The sequence below is a fragment of the Pygoscelis adeliae genome, unplaced genomic scaffold, assembly GCF_000699105.1.
Source record: "Pygoscelis adeliae isolate BGI_AS28 unplaced genomic scaffold, ASM69910v1 Scaffold422, whole genome shotgun sequence".
Classification (NCBI taxonomy): Eukaryota; Metazoa; Chordata; class Aves; order Sphenisciformes; family Spheniscidae; genus Pygoscelis; species Pygoscelis adeliae.
This window is the reverse complement of record NW_008824188.1, coordinates 41,541-56,592: the sequence shown is the minus strand read 5'-3', so window position 1 is coordinate 56,592 and position 15,052 is coordinate 41,541.

Here is a 15,052-nt window from a genome sequence, read left to right as displayed (position 1 = left end):
CCCTCCCGCTGGAGGCATCCAGCAAACGGATCCCAACGCGTGGCGGGTTTATCGAGGGACAAAGATGACGGGCTGTGCGGGGATGCCACATGCAGCTTCTGCGGGTAGCAGGGGCGGCCAGGGACGGTCCGTTCCCTGCCAGCTGCACCCTTATCCTGTGCGTTTTGCTCCTGATGGATTTTGGATGCAAAGAGATCTTTAAACTGCCGGCAGGGTTCGGCTCGCTCCTCGCAAGGTGAGAGGGGCGGTCGCTGCCTGCTCATGTCTAGCAAGGGAATCCCTCAAGGCACCAAGAAGCACCTGAACACCAAACATCTACTGAAAAACACATGGCACCGAGTATCCAAATCTTCTGTGCCTTGGAAAGATATTTTTTTTCCTCTAGGAGTGCCCAGCTGTTTCACTGTAGACACGGTGCTACGTAGCGTCACCAGAAGAAGAGGTGGTGAGGGCAAACTCGGTGACACAATTCAGATCGCCGTTTAAGCAGGAAACTGCTCTGGGAAATCCGGATTCCAAGTTTGAGATGCGCAATGAGTCACCGCTCATCACCGCCTGCAGTGCCCCCCCCCGCCTTCCCTACAAAACGTGGATCAAAAGCCCATCCACCTTTCTGTGGCGTTGGGAGAGCCTCAGAGGAAAGGCGCCTGAAGCACAAGCGCTCGTGGCTATTCTCACCCGCTAGGTTTCTCAAACAGGAAAAAGTTCTCTTCTGCTCACTTTTTACCAAACCCCAAAGCACCACGTCTTCATGTTTCATTTTAAAATTGTTAAAAAAAATCTTTTTAAAAGGGTGCATCGCTAAGGGTTGACTTCATCAAGGTGTGGCTGGAAATATTTAATGAGCCTAAATGAAAGCATACGCAGCTGGGGTTTTACACTCTGAGGGCAGCCGGGGCCCTACAGCCCTTAGCCCTTAACCTGTTCGGAGAGGGCAGCAAACTCCGAAAAAGCCGAACTAGGACAGAGCCCAGCGCTTTGAAAAATTCCAGTTAATCTTCACAGCACTTGAAGCTAATCTGTAAGTCATCATCAGGACCTGCTTGTGATTTAGGCTAGAGCTGTCATCTTACTTGCATGTGGGGGAATCAAGTGTAGAAAATTCCCACGGTGACAGTAAGTGTTGGAGCCAAGCCTGGGAACTGCTGTCTCCGAGTCCTGTGCTCAGAGCCCCCTCTGTGCCATAAGTGTTGGAGCCCCAGATGAAGGCATTAAATAACACAAATCCACCAGACTGGTACTAAGTGAGGTCCTGTTATAGCCAATTAAACTCATGTCACTTACTGTTGGAGCAAGCTGAAGCAGATCTTGTGGAGAGTTATTCATTCAGCTCCAAAGCTATCCGTAATTTCCCCTTATGGCCTGGTACACGGCGTGCCGTCTGGTTACATCCATCCTCCAGCTGCTGCAACCTGCTTTAAATGGCATCAGTAACATGATGATGTCATTACCGGCATCCTAATTTACCTTCTTCATTTGTTTGCAAAACGCATCTCCCTTTCCTTCTGCTCTGCGTGAGTGTCAGACGGGTCCGGGGTAGGAACGCAGAGGGGGGCGAGGGTAGGACAGTGCTCTCTGCATCCTTTCGGGAAGGAGAACAAAATGAGACGCTACTCTGTGACCTGCCATGCTTTAACGCCAGGCCCCACGGATCCAACCTGTGGACATCACATCCTGGTGCACCTGGAGCTTCCCACCTGGCTGACAAGCCCAGAGGGAATATTTAAGCCATAATGCCAGGCACAAAGGCCGTTTCCCGTTAGGTGACCCACCGAATGCCTTCCAACTTCCAAGGAGGGTTACGCGTGGAAGTCAGGCAGGATCAGGTGCTGAGCAGTTACCTGCAGCAGCTGAGGGGGTAATCTCAGTCAGGTTGGTCATTAACTCCTGGGAAATTCCCGACTCCACGGTCATGACTGTTATGATAAACAGTAAAAAAAAAAAAAAAATGTTAAAAATAAAATAAATGCCTTTTGGAGTGTTGAAAAGTGGCGGTTACAGGGTGGTACAGCAACCAGGAGAAAAGCAAGTCTTCATTGTCAAGGTCTCAGTGAAAGGTTAATGGGCAATATCCAGAGGAGCCGTCTGAAAGGCAGAGCAAGGCCTATTGCAATTCAGCGAGGGAAGGGAGACAGGAACTGCTGCTGCTTCCATCCCCCGGTAGGTCTATTGAGATGCAGAAAGTCCTTCATATTTCACAGCAGAAAGACAGGCAGGCTGACCGTGAACTTGACAAAAGACAGAAATTATGAAGCTTTATGGAGCAATGACTTCTTTAGGCTGGAAGAAAAAGATGGCTCTAAACCCACGGGTACCGCTGCACCTAAATAAAACTGCCAAATTATCCTGCCCACTTCTTTTAATAAAAGAGCAAATTAAAGATATTGGGGAGACCACAAATGACTTGTGCAAGATTACTCCCTGCATCTCTGCAGCTACTTTTATTAAAGGCTAGGAGAGGATTTTGCTGAGGTAGCTCTACAGTATCCTCAAAATTATACTAACACCCCCCAAAAAGCCTAGGTAATACCACAGCAATTCAGCAGCAATGCTGGGTGGACAAGCCAAGATCTCTCAGTCCCCAGCTACCGGACTCAAAGAGAAGCCATCTGTCTTCTGATAGAAGCTATCTGCTATCACTGACCTTCCCTCGATTCCTGCACCCGATAAATGCCGAATCGTAGTTGATTAACAGAATGTGAAACGTGCCACACGAGATTGCTGGGAAGTCCAGGGCAGGGTGTCTGGGTAAGAGAAACGAGGTAGTGGTCTCCCCAGGGGTTTATTTCCTAGTCAAAGAACAGCTGTAAGAAGCAGCCCCTATCCTGAAAGCAGGGTACAAAAAGTGTTCTTTGGAGCTGAACAGCAGAGCCTGCTGTTTGGGTGACTGTCATGGCTAAATACAGTGATTAAAACATATATACTGGCATTTTTCTGAGAGAGTTGCAGGCTGGGGAGAGCTGCTGCTGTGGTAAACGGAGGCTGCAGATCAGCTGGATGGCCCTTTTGTCAGTATTGCAATCGCTGAAAATTCAAAACGCCACGGTTTGAGTTTGGTTTTAAAAATATCAAATCTTCCTCAAATACAGTTGCAGATACTTTTGCCTCTGCAGCTGGCTGGCTTTTGGCGTGTAACGTTTTCCTTTTCAGGGAGGTTGACAACATTCGTTAAGCCAGTCATCCCCAAAGAAGCACTTCCAAAGCGGACGTATCGAGACTGGTCCTTATCCACATTACCAGATCCAATTTTTCCTCATTATTCCAAAAGCTGCCCAGGTGATTCTCCACCTAACCGTACAGTAACCCAGTGCTCCCACAGCTCACCGTATCCATTCTTTTTACCGAAGCCAGAGAGCATCTCTCGTTAACTGCCCGCTTCATGCTATGCTGCTTTTACACATATAAGGAAATGCAAAAAGCTTGCAGGCATGAGAACTCGCAAGGCTGAGTCCCAAATGCCTGCTACAATTTACAGACTCGTGTAATCTGCTTTGTGTTTACGCTAAGAGAGTCGTCTAATTGGAGCTCGCAGCAACCCTCTTTGTATTTTTAAGATTGACTAATCAGTTCCGTCGTTCATTGTTATCCCCACTGTACTAACAGGGAAACTGAGTCATGTTTTCAATAGGTTGTCAGGGTAGAACTTGAACTCCATGTCCTGTCTTCTAATCCCCACCTCTCAATTCACAATCTCATTTCCTTGCCTCTTCTGCTTTGTTTTTCCACTATGAAGGAAGAGATGATAAATCACCTTGTTTTGATCCCAGGGACACATTTTTCCTTAGCGTGGTACAAACATCACACTGAAGATATAAAGCAGGGGCCCTGTAAATGAGAAACTTTGGCTGCGTTTAGCAGCAGAATTGCACTTTGCTTTTCTGACAGCTTTCTTTCCGTTCCTTAGCACCGTGTGCGATTGCAGCTGCCTCAAATGCCAGCGTTTTCCAAGGCAGGTCCAGGCAGCGGTCGGAATGCAGAAACTACACCACAGCAGGCAGTGGGATGAAGAGCTCCTCGGGGAGCACAGCCCAGGCAGCTCTCGTTCCCCTGCAAGGGGTTTGTGCAAACTGAAGGCTTATTCATAGAACAAACGCCTTGAACCTCTGCCGATACTTCCTGCGAAGGTTGAGCATCATGCTACCTTGCTCAGCTCACTTGCATTTCTGAAGGTGTCTAGCATATCTGAAACTCTTTTCTCTTTTGCACTATATATTGCATTTTGCCTGCTGGTTCTGCAAACCACCAGCCTGCTAAGCCCACCCTGCTTCTGCGTGCTATTACTGTAAACCACGCCGTTCCTCCGTGGATCTTCTGAAACATCTCCCAGGGAGCCCCTGGCTGAAGCACACGCGGCTCAAGCCAGGGAAGAGTTTTGCTAGCAGAATTGATTACGCTGTTGGCTCCAGGAAATGCACTTAATTTGTGAATTTTGCACCTATCTCTCAGGAACACTGAACTGCAGCTAAGGGGTGCCTTGAGGAGAGGGACCCGTCGGAGCTAGGATGTGCTCTGGGAAGGTAGGGGAGGTGATGGGGAATGAGCCGCCAAAGCAGCGAGGCCGTATCTGCTGGTTGTCATGGATACAATCGCTGCCAGCCTCCCCGTATCAGTTACCTTCCCTTTCCTGGATGCAAATAAACGAGTGGTGGTCCACTCCTGTTCCTATGCAGGACACAACCATTGACTTCCAAACAAAAGGAGCAAATAATCTGTTTCAAACCTAGACATCTCAACATCATCTGAGGGGAGAGTGGGAGGTGACTTGCTTTTTCGGTATTCCAACTATGTGAGTCTGATAACGCTCTGCTCAATTGCATTTGGTGCTGTCCTAACCTTTGGCTGTTTCCTAGGACCTCAGGGGAGCTGTTTTCACAGCCCATTCAGCCTTTGCTCTCACTCAGCCTTCTGGATTCATGACAAGCTGCTACGGACTTGGACTCTGCTGGCTGCACGCGCTTGCTGTTGCCTTAGCACACACACCCGGGCAGAACTCTGCAGGCTCCAGTGACTTCAGCTGCCTGTTTCAAAGGAAAAACGAGAGGTCAAGTGTGGCTCAAACTACACCTGAAAAAGGCTTTTACAAAACCCTATATAAAATACAAGCAATTGCTTTCTTTTTTTTTTTATTTTCGATTTTTAAAGCAGGTTTGCAGCCCAGGTGGTGAGTTATTTAGAGTGAGTTATCCGGGAAATTTTGTTTTTAATTAGCATACAGATATGTTTGCAGTTTGTTTCAGTGTAGTGCTATGCGAGGGAGGGACAACATGAAAGAGAAAACTATTAGAAACCATAAACAGAAGTGAAACTGCCAGGCCTGTTTTCACCGTCCCCTAGCCAGGGAGAAAGCTGAGTAAACAACAGTGCTAAATACAGTTGGTTTTTATGGTTCTTTTAGGTTTAAGAACTTGTAAACAAGTGATGGGGCTTTTAAGTGGGTACAAATAGATGCCCTCAGTACACAGGTCCCAGTTTCTCCAGACAGGGTAGGGGAAAACAAAAGCACATTTCAACAGAAACCCAGCTCCGGCGAGAGGAAAATGTCATTCCAGTGTTCGCGGTCTCAAGCCTACATCATGCAACTGAACAAGTCTCGTCCTGCTTAATAGAGGGCACACACAAATACCCGTTCCTAATTACCCCATTCCACAGTTTGGGACGCCATCATCCGAAGTTTAAAAAAAAAAAAAAGAAACCATTTCAAAATTGGACGTGAATTTCGGAAATCCTGATGAGAAGCCTAAAGACCCCAGTAAACTATTTTCCTTAGGGGAAAAAACAAACTTTATTTCTGATTCGTTTAAGACTGATATACTCAGGACTGGCAGTATTTTATTTCTCAGTCTTACAAAACAGAGACTGTTGCACACATCCAGCCTTGAAAAGCCACATCACAAAAATAACCAGAGAAATAAACTTCCAAAATATGAGAAATTATCCTGACTGGGAATACTTTGGCCTAATAACCAATTGTATTACATAGGAAGACATAATACAAGCATGATTTTTTAGAGAGGTGTGGGAAAGAGGTGCCTTCATCATTTAGGGAGAGAGAAGCAGGACTCCAACTTCTCTTCTAATAACACTTGTTTTCTGTATTTTAGAAACTGATTAAGACAGTGGAGCAGCACAGCTGACTCAGCTGGCTTGCAGGGTCAGGTAGCAGATACATCTACACGGTGCTCAATGGTTTCCTTGTTGGGGAGTGAACAAAAGGCACAACAGGTTCAGGGATGTCAGAAACCCGATTACCTGGCAGAAGAAAATCTATCTGTCCCTCATCAGCATTACAAACCCACCCCACCCCCCGATTCTGGAGTTAGCGAGGCTCTTAGATATTTTGCAGTGTTGCATGTCTCTCAGCACACCATAAAATGGTGCAGAAATACAAGGTTGGTACTTTGCTGCTTGGCTGTTTCAGAATATTCCCTCTTTGCTTCCCCGGGGACAGGATCAATACCTGACAGCAGAAGAGAATTTGCTAACGGTGGAGGAACTTTTTGTTTCTGCTTTTTAACTTGCTCTTTTCGTTCTCTCGCCTTCATGATGAGTAAAGGAAGGGAGCTTGGAGACTGCTCTTTAGACATTCCTCTTTCCAAAAGAGGCACTTGTGTTTTATATTAGAAATGTAAGGACTGTCCAGCTGGGCCTTTTCTGGCTCTTTGAGGAGAGGCTTGGTGCATTTCTCAGTGAGTTTACCTAGAGTACTTATACCTCTGCTGATGAGGGAGGAACCACTTGATTCTTAACTAGAAAAATCCTCTTTCAGAATGATTCTCTAGTGACTACATAGGCATTCAAAGTTCAGCCCAAAGGGTTTTCTGTTAGCAGGCTAAAAATCCGCCTGCCTGATTCTTGTGTGCTGCTCTCATTTCACTGTCATACTCCAGAATTGCTCAGAAAATATAATTTCTAAGGTCAAAAGCAAGAAGCTTACTTTTATCTTTCTTCCGCTAAATTTTGTGGGCACCTGTGTGACTGAAAGCCATCTCTTTGTTACGCTGTGGCTGTGTCTTTCCTCTGTCACTGTAAAGAGCGGAGGGTAGCGTTGCTCAGACGGTAAAGTTTTACTGCTGGGGACTAAATATCTTTTCTGGAGAAATGTGTCCCAACATTCATATTCAAGAATTCATAAAATAAGCACATAAAAAAATTGAAATAAACAAAGACTGCTCAATGCACAGAAAAACCTCCAGCACCCAGAGTGCTCAAGGGACGCGTCCTCACCGTCGGTGGGGCACGCGGTGGGATCTCCCGTCTCGCTCTCCTCTGCTTTGCTCGCACGTGCGCCTCCAGCCACTGAGGAACAGCAATTTACAAAGTAAAAACTTCAGCGATGGGTGTTTTGTCACCCAATGGATAGATAAAAGCTTCAGTGCATGCTGCTTTGTATCAATAAAGGTTTTGCCAGAGGCAGCGAGCATTTTAAAAGGTTCCAACTCTGGAACATGGTTTAAGTTTTGCCGCTGACTTCAGTGACAGCAAAAGTGAGACCTGCATGGTAGGTAACGACTCCTTTCACCCTTTTCCTGTGGGAAATCAGATATTTGCTCACAACCTAGTTTCAGAAAGTCCTGGCCAGACCTGCTGTCTTACTTGTCTATTTAAAGTCTGCACAGAATCATTTTCCCCTTAACCTAAGAAGCCACTAACATAATGTTGGAGATAAATGTCCTGTGGCAGCAGCCCAGCATAAGATACAGTGGAAATAGGGTCAGTGTGTTGGAAACGGATAATAAATAACATCTGATGTAACGTTATTTAACTAAAAAGTCTTCTCTCAAATATAAGGACTCTGGGGTATGCCACAGTCCTTAAAATAGTGCAAGAAACATAGTGCTATTAGCTGTTAACGCTCAGTAACACCATATACTTGTTGAAAGGTAATATTGATCAACAGAGATGGAAAACAGGTTTTTGGCAGCTGCTTGCCAGCTCCTTGGAAATTAATATGGGAGTCAATTACCGACGGACAAATGTCCCTTCTACAGCATCACCAGCTCGCTGCTGGCACAAGCTCACCTGCTGCCAGAAGCGTTTCGGAAGAGGAAGATACAGGTGGATTTAAATATCATCACTATACAGACAGAAATGGATGGGTTTAAATATCATCACTATGGCCTTAGAAATTAATTGTTCAGTGAAGTGAAAGGGTTATGTCAGAAAGCAATCCAGTCTGGATAAAGAACAGGGTAAACCAGCCTACCCGGAGCATCGGTTAGTTACCCTTTTTGGTCCTGCAGGTCTTAGCACCAGTCATGGGGAAAATTGAGTTATTTGCCTCCCAGTGTAAGACGGGGACTGTGTCTGAAATGCAAAAAATCTGCAGAACCCGAGTGTGGGTGAGGCGGCGATGCTGGAAGAATCCCTCTTGCGAGGAAAGCCGGTATTGCACGGAGACTTACATAAGGCAACTGTGCATGGGAACTCTTGCCATCATCCGAAGTTTAAAGTGCAAGTGTGTGCAATTGCAATTGCACACAAGCCACAGTTCTGTCTTCACCTACGTCTGGTTGTGTAATGAGCTACCTGCTCAGACACCGTTTCTTCCTACTGGGCAGGAACCCAACGCCTTTGATTTTGAAAAATAAATCACTGCGCTCCTCACTGCTCTGGTGCACAAAGGCAGCGAATGCACAAACCCAGTGCCGAGCACACAGCATGTGAGAAGGACCTTGGGATGACATTGGGGCGTTTTATCTTAAACAATCTGTTTACTCATGTGTGCAAGCCAGGCACTGTATAGAATATTACCTCGTTGGGGCCAGTACACTTCAGTCCAACCAGTGTGCTCGCTCAGGCGGCTGCGGGGCTGCCAGCCCGACCACCTCTGTGAATGACAGGAGGAAAGGGTCTATCAGCATCCCCAGTTCTGGGCTGAGCTGGCCTATTATTCTCCTCCCCAGACACAAACCGTAAGCTCAGCTTAAGGCCGGCTCATCCTTGCTTTGCTGACAGAAATTGTTCATTTACCGAGTTAATCAATAAACCGAACTCCCAAAGCACTCCCATGCAAACGGATAAGAACCTCGGTCTGCTCATTTTGCTAATCACTGAATAATCACTGTAGGTTTGTTATCTAGGAACTGGCGGGGCATGGTGACAGGGCCTGTTTAATGGAGACATGTGAATAAAATCTACATCATATTTTTCAGTACAGCGCACACTCAGATGTCCCTGAAACATTTGGTTTAAATTTTTGCTACATCTTCATGCCACAGCATTTATACTTGTCAGTGGCTGGAAATCTCTGCCTTTTCCCTATAATTCTGGGTGGTGTTTTGCCCACTTCATCCAATAAATGCATAAATCCCCGCCCCAATAAATGCATAAATCCCTGCCCCAAGCAGGTACTGAGAACTGAAGAAAAGGAATGAGTTTGGCTTACCAGGAGCTCATCTTTCCGTTTTGCATCCACTTCAAGGAAGTATCATGAGGGTGTCAAGTGCTCCACATGCAATCTCGCCAACTCTGGGAAGCAGCCACTTCCTTTCCAACTTTACGCACTGCTCCTTGCTAAAGGTAAATATGGAAAGCATGTGTTAGAAGGAGATAACCCAATGACTAAGATATTTCATAATGTAAAAGGTGAAGGAAAAACAGCTCTCTGCGATTGATGGCATTACTTCAGCCCAATACAGGTCAAAGGGCAGCATTCTGTGAGACTTAACAAATGCAACGCTGGTGAAAGTTGCTGGCTAGCAAAGTGAGCACAGAGTTTTACAGCATCAGAAAAATCACACTAGTCAGACTCTTAAGGAGCATTGTGAATTAGCACAAGTATTGCAATTTGATTTCCCAGATTGTATTTAGCTTGTAGAGAAAAAGCACACACACTCAAAATACTGACATACAAACGCAAAAGGAGACGTGACAAAAAGCGCAGGAAGCTTTTCAATAAAGTGTTATTTCTTTGACCAATACAATTTATTCTGTAATCTCAGGTTGAAGATTCAGCAAGTCTGATATAAGTAGGTTGTACCAACATGCCTAAAAGTGACCAGGCTTATACGATACCTATTTAAATCCAGGTTTAAGATAAAGTATCCCTTCCCCAGTTGAGGACAGACAAGATGGATAGCGGCAGCTCTAGTTTAGGCTTAAATTTTCAGGACATGTGCCACGGCAGCTGCAATAACTGCCCAAGGAAGAAATGGAATGGTCCAGTGATTCTTAAAATAGAATTTGGGAAGCCTAAGTTCAAAGGCTTGCTATACCACGGATAGGTTCCTGTGAGATGTCAGCTATGCCTGTAAACTGATGATGAATTGAGCACTCTGCCTGGATTTCAAGCAAAAACGTAAAAACCGGAAAGCGCTCGCATACTGTGATTGTATAGATACATTAGAGAGGCTCAGAGGGGACTCACACTGCTCAGGCGATTATCATTTGTCTAATGCCGGTCCTCCAAAGGTGGTAGAAGAGCGGGGGGGTGGAGGTTGCTGGAGGAGCGCTCCTCCCGCTTTCTAAAAGCAAATAACACACATTAGATTGTGATAAACCAGGATAAACCAGGCTCCAGTCTCCCAAGTTTGCTAACAGGCAGCTTGTGCTGCATTTGGACGCTGCCTGCCATTTAGTGGCTTCCAAGCACCGATTCTGTGTTTCCTGGTACCACCGTGTGGCGAAGGGAAGGAATAGGCTGTTAATCAAAGGGGTGGTTAATGAGAAAAACAGCACCGCACGAGTGCCACTGGGCCGTGGCAAGGAGGTACCGCGAGGCTGCCAAATCCAGCCTTCCCCTGCCAACGTGCCTCAGACCCAGCTTACTTTTGAAACCGTGGGTATTTTTTGCAAGAGAAATTAATTCAGTATCAATGGAATTTTCCTTCCTTGATTTCTGCAGGGCTTGCCAACACGGAAACTGATTTGGTCTCGGTGTGGCAGGGAAACGTGGGCATCTCGAACCAGGCTGCAGTCCAACAAAACCTCTTCACCAAACACCCACAACATAGTAACAATCTCTGGTATTATCTCCAGTAAGAAGGAAATTACCAGAAAACCTAATTTAATTGCCTAAGTTTACAATCAGTCCTCAGGCTAGACTAGGAACCCCTAATATATGTACATACAGTTCTTATACTGAGATAACACTTATTTCCATCAACAGTAAGCACAGAGATACCACTTTATTAGAATAAAGGCACACAAAATCTCCTGTCTGGGCAACGCTACAATAGTAATCTACTGTAACTAGATTAATAGTAATCTAATAGTAACTCCTCTCTTGCTTCATGATCGCTGTATACACTCACCTCTGCACAGCAACAGCAACCAACGAGCTTGAAAGCAGGGAAGAGCTGTTGCCTGGAGGGAAATTTGTTAAAAATCCAAAAGTAAACTCAGTGGGATAACTGAGTAAGATAAAACGAAATCCACTATCAAATCTGTTTAGAAGGGGAAACCTAGAAAGTTTGGGGTTTAAGTATCCGGTGGCAAAAAGTGAAGTTTTCCAGTACCTGCAGGTGCTTTGGAAGGTGGAGCGATGAGCTGTTACACACCTGGGTCATCTCCGGCCACTGCAGCACCTTTCCTTCTACGTTTTCTTAGTACTTTCTCCAGGCTGGTTTTATGCACCTAAGACGATGAAATGTTCTCGTTTGGGGTCTTTAATGCATTTTAATAGATCTCACAGTTAGGAAGTTTTCCCTTACGTTTTCTGTGGCTATTTCTTCCGTCACGCCACAGATCTTCCGGCACCTTAAAAATTCCCTTTGCAAGGAGATGGTTAAAAACCAAAATTGTCGTAATAGTTTAAAAAAAAAAAAGTGCCCCGCCTTTCGCATTAGAAGTCTTCCTAATGTCAACTTATTAAAGCTCTTTATTAGTCGGTATCTCCTCCTCATTGGCCTTAATCAAACTTTACTCAGAATCAGCTCCCCCTGTACCATCTCCTTCCCATCCCCTGCCAACGAGGATGGGCTCGCATTGTAAATTGTGAGTTTAACTACAGCTCCGTTTCATCTCTACGAACTGCAGGATAAGGACCCATTTCTCAAAAATTATAGTCAGCAATATTAGTCCCTGGGTATGGTATTACCATATCTGGGATGATTTAGGGACAATGAAATCCCTGTGCCATCAAGCTAGGTGATTCTTCTGACACAAATGATCCTGCAACTCAATATTCACTGTGTGCGCTCACTGAAATTTAGTCCATTTTCCTTCCTCATTCCTTTTCATACCCACCCATGGCAGGGCTCGGCCGACGGGAGGAGTATACTGTCACTTTTTCCAAATATAATTGAGCTCTGTGAATGCAAGATGAAAACTGCTGCAGGAAGAAATTATCCTGAAACGCTTATGGTTTTTTTAGCCCAATCCACTTTCACTTGAAAGTAAAAACACGGTTGGGGTAAAGGTGGTTCTGTAGGATTACGGTAAGCGACCCACTGGCCTGCAAGTAGCTCACATTAACTTCTACTCAGTTTTAATCGTCGCTTAGTACACCGCTTTGGGGAGTCCAGAGACTTTGCTCTATCATTTCTCAGTAACCTAAATGTTCTTAAGACCCCAGCAAAAATCTGAAGTATTAGAAAAACAAGAATCATCCGCAGGCTCCGCTGGAAGCCTGCCAAAGGTTTCAGCACCGTTAAGAACCCGGCCATTCTTTGCAATCTTACCTATTAAGAGGCAAATAAATGATAACAGCAGTTTGGGTCTATTTCCCAGACAATTTGTGCTGAAATTAATAAACTGAGAAACAATTTAGTGGCCTAGCCACCAATTTTACATGGATTTAAACCATACTGGTACACAACTACTTCTTCAAGGCCTGATAAAGAACACTGAACCTACTCATTTGCCTTTCTACTGTCAGTGGTGACTTTCTGGATCCTGGATGCGGCTGTTCCCCTTTGCATACAAGCAGCTGCAACTCCGAGCAACAGATTCCCCCGGCACATTGCATCAGGCTTCTGGTTCATTGTACATCCCTTGTGCAAGTCAAGTTTTTCTGTAAGAGGACGGATAAAATGAAGCTGGGAAAGGTATCAGGCAGCAGAACAAGAAAAATTATCATGTAAATTGACAGTGGATGTTCAGAACTGGGGTAATTAGAGAAAGACAAAAGGTTTTCGTGTCTTAGTTTAAGTACAGGACACATCTGACATACCCAGCACTGCCTTAACAGCCCAGCGCAGCTTTCAAGGCATACAGTAACCATCTAAAATGAAGTGATCCGGCTGTCCGAACATTACCAGGATCCCAGCTTGCTTACCCTTCCAGAATGTCATTGCTGGTCCTCAAGATACCAACGTTTGAGAAGTACTGAAGAACAGCGGACAAAAAACAGAGCATGATGTCTTCCACAAGGGAGACATATTCCCAGGTAGGATACTTGAGCAAAGCCCAGGAACACAACCGAGCTCTGACGGTACTATTTGTCTCTACACCTAGTGCTTGTATTTTTACCTGAAGTTAGTGCAATCCATGGCCTTTCCTAATCGTCAGCTGCAAGCGGCAACTGTTGTCGCGCGTTCCCAGTTTTTTTAATGCTCAAATCCTCAGCTTGATTTAAAATTGGATGCTCTCCTCCTTTTAAGTTGGAAAATAATTGCACATTACTGCATAGCCCTGGTACCCTTCGACAGATCATTGGGTAGTTTTTCGTGTTAGCTTTGTTTCCATCAAACACTGGCGGTCTCCAGTTTGTGTAAGCTCAAGCAAATAGGACAAAACACATGCTGATGCAAAGACCACCCGACAGGCCGGCTTCTTAAATGCACCCGGCAGCATAAATCACATTCCCAGCAGATACAGAGTTTTCCATGTAAAATGATTACTATTTGACAGAAAAACTTATTTTTAGCTTCAGGCGTTCTGGCAGCTGGAGATGCAGCTTTGTGGCTGTTCTAACCACTAAACACGCATGGATTGCAGCGCAGGGTTGCCTGCTCTTTAGCTTTTAATTTACAGAACTAATTAGTTGGATTTACTGTCTTTAGCATCCCTTACCCTCTATTTGCTTAAGGAGAAACAGATGAGCCCTGCGTGTCAAGTCAAGCCCGACAGGCCAATAACTCCAGCACAAGGGCGCATCCAGTGGGAAACACCTTAGATGTAGCAAGAGGTTCCAATCTTGCAGCAGCGAATATATGCGTCACTTTACGTAGAGAAGAGACAGGCAGAACCCTCACCTAGCCAAGACGCAGATCGTCCAGGGGGGGTTAAAACTTCTCCAGCAACTTTCACACCTATCGGGGAGAGGGGACGTTCTGATCAGCAAGTAGATTTCAGACCAGGATAAAGGAAAATACAGGAGTTTTGTAGCAAAAACGGAAGCGTCAATACTTTCCAAAGCGTATTATGGTATCAGCATGAAGTAACGTGTGTGGCAAAGACATTAAGGCAGTCGATTCAGTACACCCGCGATGTAATGAGGTTTGGAAGTTCACTGGTTAGCAGTAAGATAGCACGGCTGAGTAACTACAGAGAAACTTACGTGGCAGTTACCACATAAAATAGTAATTTCCCTGCTCGGCTGGAGAAAATGTCCTGTACAGTAACGCACAGCACAGCAACACTCAGTTTTTAGGCTTCTAGGTATTGAAAAGATTAAGGGATAGTTAAGCAGCAAGTTCTTCAACAAAAAGAAACCCTGCAATTACACTTTATTAGCAGTACTTTATTTTACGACTAGGGGATGAAGAGACCTTCCAACCACAGACGCTCGCAGAGAACACCAGAGCATTCCAGCTGGCAACCCAGCCAGCGGCACCCCGTTCAAAACCCGACTCATTTGGAACTGCTCATTCTCTTTGGAGAAGCCCAACAACATAAGGCTCTGCAAAAGCAAGGTAGGCTATTTCAAAATGTCTGGTTTAAAAACATTTAATTAAAATATTATTTTAATGCAATGATAATGACATTATTATTATTGGGTGAAATCCCAGTTTCACCGTCCAGAGAGCGCTTACAGCATCACCCAGGTCGCGACCAAGTCTCAGACCATTCCACAATGAGCCTCAAGGCTCATCTCCCTCTGGTACTTGAAAACTCAAGACTCATTGGGGGATCTGGAGTTCAAACCTGCCACCAGCCCCCTCGGCTCAGG